At 30.6% G+C, this 8,313-nt stretch overlaps 1 protein-coding gene across 1 annotated transcript in view; it reads left to right on the plus strand.

Annotated features, from left to right (window-relative positions):
- Nucleotides 1-6,045: 6,045 nt before the first annotated feature.
- The window catches only part of LOC106779414 (UPF0481 protein At3g47200-like), a 4,817-nt gene continuing 2,549 nt past the window's right edge, over nucleotides 6,046-8,313 (plus strand). Inside the window, exon 1 of the mRNA XM_014667510.2 lies at nucleotides 6,046-6,106. The gene's annotated coding sequence lies outside the window, so the exon portion shown is untranslated. The remainder of the gene's footprint in view (nucleotides 6,107-8,313) is intronic.

Below are 8,313 nucleotides of genomic sequence, written 5' to 3' on the forward strand. Positions count from 1 at the left end.
GTCTCACATGAATTTTCATTCATACATTCATGCTTTGTGCATGCATCATCATAAGAAAAGCATGGCACACCATGCATCGCAACCATTCAACAGGAATTCGTGATCGATTAAACAAAAGTACATCAGTAACAAAATTCAGAATTTTCAAATATGGGGTGAATAAGGTCTCACGCGAATTCCCGACCAAACATCAGTGTATCAACAACATTCAAAGGAGAAAGTTCCGAGCTATAAGAAGATCAATTCAAAATATATATATATATATATATATATATATATATATATATATATTACTGCAACGCCAGGATATCTTAACATCTCCAAATTTACCAGGTTCACCAAGTTTACGAGGTTTTTGCGCCTCTCCAGGTTTACTAGGGTTTGCCCCTCTCCAGGTTTACTAGGGTTTGCCCCTCTCCAGGTTTATGAGGTTTTTTGCGCCTCTCCAGGTTCACTAGGTTTACGAGGTTTTGCGCCTCTCCAGGTTTACGAGGTTTTTGCGCCTCTCTAGGTTTACGAGGTTTTTTGCGCCTCTCTAGGTTCTCCAGGTTTACAAGGATTTTGCGTCTTTCCAGGTTCACCAGGGTTACGAGGTTTTGCGCCTCTCCAAGTTTACAAGGCTTTTGCGCCTCTCCAGGTTCCCCAGGTTTATGAGGCTTTTGCGCCTCTCCAGGTTCACTAGGTTTACGAGGTTTTGCGCCTCTCCGAGTTTACAAGGCTTTTGCGCCTCTCCAGGTTCACCAGGTTTACGAGGTTTTGCGCCTCTCCAAATTTACAAGGCTTTTGCGCCTCTCCAGGTTCACCAGGTTTACGAGGTTTTGCGCCTCTCCAAGTTTACAAGGTTTTTGTGCCTCTCTAGGTTTACGAGGTCTTTACACCTCTCCAGGTTTACAAGGTTCTTGCGCCTCTAAAAACAAAAAGGCCAGTTATCATCCTGGCACCAAAGTCCAGTTATCATCCTGGCACAAAAGCCCAGTTATCATCCTGGCACCAAAGCCCAGTTATCATCCTGGCACCAAAGCCCAGTTATCACCCTGGCACCAAAGCCCAGTTATCATCTTGGCACCAAAGAATAAACAAAGCCCAGTTTTCATCCTGGCACCAAAGAAAAAAATATTCACGAGGTTCATACACCTTTCCAGCGAATTTCACAAGGGTATGGCACACCCTCCACAGCTGTCACGGCTCTTCAGCAAAATCCACAAGGTTGCTACACTCTCTACCAGGTACGCTTCAAGGTAATCTTTTTTCATCTCTTTGGACCCGAAAGAAATTAATGTCTTTATCTTTATTTAACTTTTACTATGATAATACAAAAAACTTCAAAGTTCATGTTATCTAGCAAAATCTAAATAAAGAGGGCAACTGTCAACACCCAATTTCGTCCGGAAAAATAAATAATCAAAATTAAAGAATAAGAGAATAATAATGAATGTTGGGCAAAGAAAAAAATGAAAAGAAAAATAATAAAATAATCTTCCTTAATACAGGACACGTCACTTTAGAATGTTTTTGAAATATTAGTTTAATATGGTAATAATTTGAATTATATTGTCTCACAATAATTACAATCAATGTCTTGAATATTATTTGATTTGATTTTTCTTGCAATCAAGACCATTTCTTTCCCTATTTTGTCCATTGTCAATTAATTCTCAATTAAGACAAGATTGTCATAATATTACAATATGTGTCTATAAATACACATTTTGTGAAAGGAAAAAGGGGACGAAAAAAAATAGAGAAAAAGACGTAGAGATAATAGAGATTGAAAGAGAGAGTATAGAGAAAAATAGGTTCTCACACCTAAGGATTATGTTGACAACAACCACCAAGGAAGCACTAAGGGAATTCCAGAAACTAAAAAGGTATGTCATCTCTACACTCTTATTCTTCTTCTCCTGTTATTATACTTTAAAGTTTTCTTCCAAAGATTTTTTCTTTTTAACAATGTTTTCTTAAAATCATGAATTTTTAAATATAAGTATGTGTTAGCCTACAGTTTCTTTTCTTCTTTTTCCACCATTTTTTTTAACACAAAAAATACACAAAATATTTAAAACCAAAAGGTTAATTTTTGTTAAATTAAATCTTTTTATCAAAATTACGTTATCCCTTATTTCCGGGCTTTTCAAAAATATAAATTAATCCATTTTTTTTAAACAAACTCACAAACCCTTTTCTAGATAAAGAACTACGTGATCCCTGATTGTCCATTAATGGATGTACGTAGGACCAAGGTCAATCCTTGTCGGGTTCATAAAACAAAAAAATATTTTTTGTTTCTTAATAATTTTATTTTAGTTTAATTTCATTTTTATTTTTTTTGGAGAAAGTTATTTATTTTGGAAAACCACGTTAATTTTATACATTTAATTAAAGTTACTACCTCTGGGCAGGCGCAATATGCTAATACCTTCCTTCCGAACTTAAAAATCTGTTTTTCGTAGACCATGCTTTTATTTTAGGGTTTTTCCATAGTTTTTTCATAATAAATTATGGTGGCGACTCCCAAAATATTTTCCAAAACCCGTTTGTTTTTTGTTCGTCGTCCCGTCGCGATCCCGGTTGCGACATTTATAGATAAGTATTAGTGAAAAATTTACCTACAGATAAATATTTGTATAAATTACTCAACAATAATCTGAATATAATTTACCTACTCATTGATTACTTACAAATTTTGTGTTGTTGGTACTTACCAAAGTATAAATGCATTTTATTTTTCTAATCGGTGATGTTAGTGTTGTGGGTTATTTGTTGTCAAAGAAGTAGAATTATGTTTAGGAATATAATGGTAAATGCTACCAAGATTTTTATTATACCTCAACTAAAAAGCGAAATTCATATTTTACAAAGATTTTTAATTCATATTTGTATTGTTCATAAAAACAACTAAAAATGATAAATTTGCTGTGTTTGGTGTACAATCCTCTATAGGAGACATAAAGAGGAGTGATATGTTATTTGGGGATGAAAATAATGGAAAACTATAGTGTAAGGAAGCTTTTTTATATAACTTAAAGAAAAATTTTCTTATATAAGAATTTTAGAATGCTGATTCATATTAGTGGAAGATAATTTCTTTATTGATTCGCTCTTGCTAAAGATCTTGCATTTAAATGGTATAATTCACACAGTAGATATTGATCGTTTGGTGTCCTAATTTTTAGATTCATTCGTATTAATATAATTTTATGATCTTAGGGTATGAAGACCCTAAAGAAGCAGTTTGGTCATACCCAGAATTCCCTACATGTATTTTATCACACCTTAAAACCTGTATTTTATTAAATTTTTTAATGAATTTCGATTTGCAAGATATATTGTGCCATGAAATACAAAATGAATCCTTGCAGTGTTGCCGATAATTTTCAGAGAGGAACTAAATATGATTCAAGATTTAATCTTATTCTCAGAGAAGAAGATATTGTATACTTGTATACTTTCATTTTGTAAATTTTCATTTGAATAGTTAAGATGTAGCTGTTGGTTTCTTTATTTTTATATTTCCTTTAGAAATATAATTGTATGACATTTTTATCAAAAGTAATCTACTTTCACCTAATTAATGTCTTTTATATGTTATTCCTCAAGAGTCCAGATATTTTTAAATTTTTCATTTGAATATATAATGTGTAGCTGATGGTTTCTTTATCTTTCAAGAGTTCAGATAATAATAAGACATTTTCATCAAATTAATATTCACTTCACCTAATTAAATTTGTTATATATTATTCTTTCTGTGTATCACACCTTATTATAATTTATATATTATAATTCTACAAATTAAAATAAAAGTGTAGAGCATACTGGAATGCAATTAAATCTAATGCATTATAAAGAGTACAAATATTCCCTTCCATACTGTATTATAATATTGAATCAAACTCCATTATAATTATTGCTATTTTTCCATGATATCTGGTGTTAATTTCTTGCATTAATTTTCTCTATTGTGAAATTTTGAAACTTAAAATGCTTTTATAATAGGATTCTTTTACTTTTCTATATTGTGAAATCTTAAAAATGATGAACATTTGTAACTAATAAATATGGGTTATACAAAACGGATGAGGAACAATAACAAATTTAATACCTATATAAAAGGTATTGGTTTAATTTAATTTATTCAGTAAAAACTATACATATTTTGCAGTAAATCATCTGTCATTAACTTAAAAATTGATCAAAATCATTGCATTAATCCAATTTCAACCAATTTTGGACAGTTATAAGTGTTTGGAAAATTAAAAAAGTTTAATTTATTTATAATATTTTACTCGTGACGTCTGACCTTCATATAACTTAATATTATGCATTAATTGATATTTGTATTTTTTTAATGCATTAATTATATATTATCTTGTATTTATATATACTTGTTATGTTTTTTTTTATGTTGCATCTAAACTTGTTATTGTTAATAAATATGCTTTCTTTTCTAATTGGTAACTTATCATAATTATTATGATTATTTTACCTTGGATCAAAACCAGTTCAGTAAAAAGAAGAAGCTGAAAGAGTATTTATTTTCATTGAATAATGATCAATAGCAATGTTTATGATTAAAACGATTCAAGCCAATTATTTAATATAGACCATAAATAGAGAGAGAGATAAATTTGGTCAACTCGAAAAAAATTCAAACATTCACCAAATGGAAGCTTCTGCAACTATAAAACTGTTACCTGGTTCTGTGTTTGAATTACATCTTGCATCCACCTTAACACAGCTACAAAATGGGTGAGGGAAGACACAATTTTGCAGTAATAATGGTGGTTGTTCTTTGTATGTCGGTGGTTTCAACATGGATGGTTTATAGAAAATTGTTTTATGTTGGGAAATAATGTGGTTGTTCTTTGTACCTTTTGACTTGTTTAAATTGAGATAAGTAGTAGTGGAAAAACTACACACAGAAACTTTAGTATTAATGTTTTTATGTTTGAAGTTCTTTGTACCGTCTCTTTATTACTTGATACGATCTTGTACACTTGTCAGGGTGTTAACAGAACCGAGGCCATAAACCCCTTTTATAAAGTTTGTAGTTCAAACGTCAAAGTGCAGAGGGAATGTTAGGGTTTGGAGTGGGGTCTACGGCCTCAGTTCTGAAAACAACTAAGGCGAAAATCCTTGTACAAAGATTTTCTTTAGACTATAGATGGGAATGTCAGTTGGAGTAGAGGGTGTACGACCTCGGTTTTGAAAACTACTGAGGTCAAAAACTCTACACAAAGATTTTTCCAGAAGGAAAAAGTTTTTCTTGTCTAATATGCAAATCCTATGACAGTGGTTGCCTCTACAACTAAGGCGATATAGACCTTCTATTGTTTCGGTTAAAAGAAAACCAAGACATATACTATCGCAAAAAATTCAAAAGTACCACCACACCATATTATATTTCAATTTTTGGTAAATCGAAGCATAATGAATGTGTTAGTTTTCCCAATTTTTACTATTGCTTCTATCTCCACATTTTCACTATTCAATAAACCATTGCTTTCACACCATAAAAATACTAACAATTTGGGATCTTGTTTAATTGGTCAAATTCTTCCATAATTTCTTATTTCCCTCTTAATTTTTGTATGCCAATATGTAGATGAACAAGCTACTCATGATAAATAAATCAGTCAAAGGTTATATATTATTGGCTGATATTTTAATAATGCTAGTAGTCCGTTTTATTGATATTTTACTATATAGTTTCGTTTACTTACCAAAATTACATTTATTTTATATTGTACTAATTACGGTATACCTTACAATATTTAAAATCTGTTGTATTCAATCTCTTTCTGTTATATTATATTCAAATTCTTTTTATAATATCTATGACAACAGATCCATAAAATTAATCCGTAAACGAGATATAACTAGCAATATCATTTGTTAAATTAATATATTAATGAAGTGCAATTTGAACATTATTGGATTAGTGTTCATACGATGGTATTGACTTTAAAAAACTGGTTTTAGCTTGAGGAATTTTTATATAAAAGCAAGACTCATTGTATCAGATGGATCAGAAAGTTTTCTGGTTATGGAACACCTGGACTTTGCTTTTAAGGAGATTTAACTGCTGAACATTAATCCAATTCACCAGGTTCCTTCTCCTTTCTTCTATCTAGTTTTTATCTTTTCTATGAATTTTGGAAGTTTCAATCCCTATTGCATGATTGAGAAATGATTATTAGAGAAAATCTTTTATCACCTTTTAACAAACACACTTAAGTTAAAATTTAAGTTTAATCTACCCGTATTTTGCTAGTCGTGTATCAAGTTGGTCTTTGCTTTCAAAAATTTTATGTCATATATTTTAAAAGTGTCCTAATTAGTCTTTTTCATGAAACAATTTCTCTTCAAATATAACAAAACTTATTATTTATATAACTATATACTGATATTTTAATGATTTTTTTAACATAATACATTATTGTTATTATTAAACCATGTTTTGTTAATCCACTTATAATTAAGTATAAATAAAAAAAAAATACAAAAAGTCAAAAAAACCAGAAAGTGATACGCGACATATGAGTTAACGTAATTAATACTATACTAAGATAAATAACTAATAAATTGCATTACATTTTCATAAATAAGACTCAATTAAGAGTAATTAAAATCTAATTAAATAATTGAAATTTTTAAACAAATACGAAAATTTTAAACCTTAATATAATTATGGTTTATAATTTATATTTATTACAATCCATTAAATTGAATTACAATATTAATTTTTACATTATTAGTTTATAATTAAAATCATAAAATTTATAATGATAATTGATTCCATCATTATTTAAAATATTTGTTAGTATTATAATTTAACTAACTAAAATAATTTCTATTTTATTTTAGTAGCTTTTGCTTTATCCAATTATTTATTGTGTTAGGACTTTTTTAAAAAATGAAGTAATTTATCCTGTAAATTACAAAATTGGGTTGATTGACATAAATTTACAAACTAAGGTTAAGTCGTCACGAATTCTTACAACTTCTTAATTGAACTCGTCATGAGTTCCGACGATTTCTTTAGAAAATTTTGAAAAGGTAAAGTTATCATGAGTTATGATGACTTTTTTATAAATATGCTAAATGAAAATTCACTACAAAAAAAAGTGTAATTAACGATGAGTATAAGTCGTAAAAAATTTCTAAAATATATCAGTATTAAATGTTTTTCGATAGATTAACAACGGTCTCAGGTTCGTCGATAATACCCTTGTCGAAACAATTACCAATAGATATAGGTTATCGGTATTGACGACCTATATATCTATCGATATTTACCGGTGGGTATATCTGTTGGTGATCCATTATAATATGAAAAACGGATTCAACTATAGTGGGTAGCTTTTGGTTTCGACCACAATCACAGACAATGAAAATCATAGGATCCAAATACATCCAAACATCCATCAAGCAATGTCTTGGTCACAATGAAGTTCATATCATATATAACATAATATAATATAAATTAAACATATAAAGTGTTTTCAAATCCTATAGTATGTACATAAGCTAACTAAATAACTAATAATCATCATATTTATCATTATAGTTATTTCTTTCTTCTTCAAGTTGTTGTTATTGGGGAGGTGGTTGCACTGGGAAGCGTCGTTGCTAGGATGGTGTGGGGGTGGATTGAGGCGGTTGGACCATAGGCTAGGCATTTGGAGGCACGAGCGTCATGATCAAATTTAGTAAAGTCTTAAAGTGCTAATGGAGATCACCATAAACTAGGTCATGAGCTTGTAGTTATTGTCCCAACTCGTCATATCCCTAGTCAACATTGTTGGATGTAGATGATTTATGCTTCAATGTAACTCTTCCAATAGTGTAACAGGAAGCAAGTTGTCATGCCTAATCGTCCATTAATTCTTTTTCCACCGATAAAGTCCACCATTGTGTCCTGATGATGTCTTCGTCAAAGATTTTTTTATGATGCATCATCATAAGGCTTTGGTCCTTACATGGATATGACCTTTCAAAGTCTCGTGGAAAATTCTTCTTGTTCAAGAAAATGCAAAGTGCCAGTACAAAAAGGAAGTTTAAAAGGATAAAAATAATACAAATATCATGTTTGCAAAATAGTTTCTTTACATGTGTCCTGACATGTCATCAACAAAATAGTTTGATCCCTTACATGTGTCCTGACATGTCACACACACACACACACACACACACACACACAGTGAGACACACACACACCCACACACACACACCCACCCACTCACACACACCCACCCACACACACCCCCACACCCACAACCATACACACACACACACCCACACCAAAGGTTGATG

Source organism: Vigna radiata, unplaced genomic scaffold, assembly GCF_000741045.1.
Source record: "Vigna radiata var. radiata cultivar VC1973A unplaced genomic scaffold, Vradiata_ver6 scaffold_285, whole genome shotgun sequence".
Taxonomy (NCBI): domain Eukaryota; kingdom Viridiplantae; phylum Streptophyta; class Magnoliopsida; order Fabales; family Fabaceae; genus Vigna; species Vigna radiata.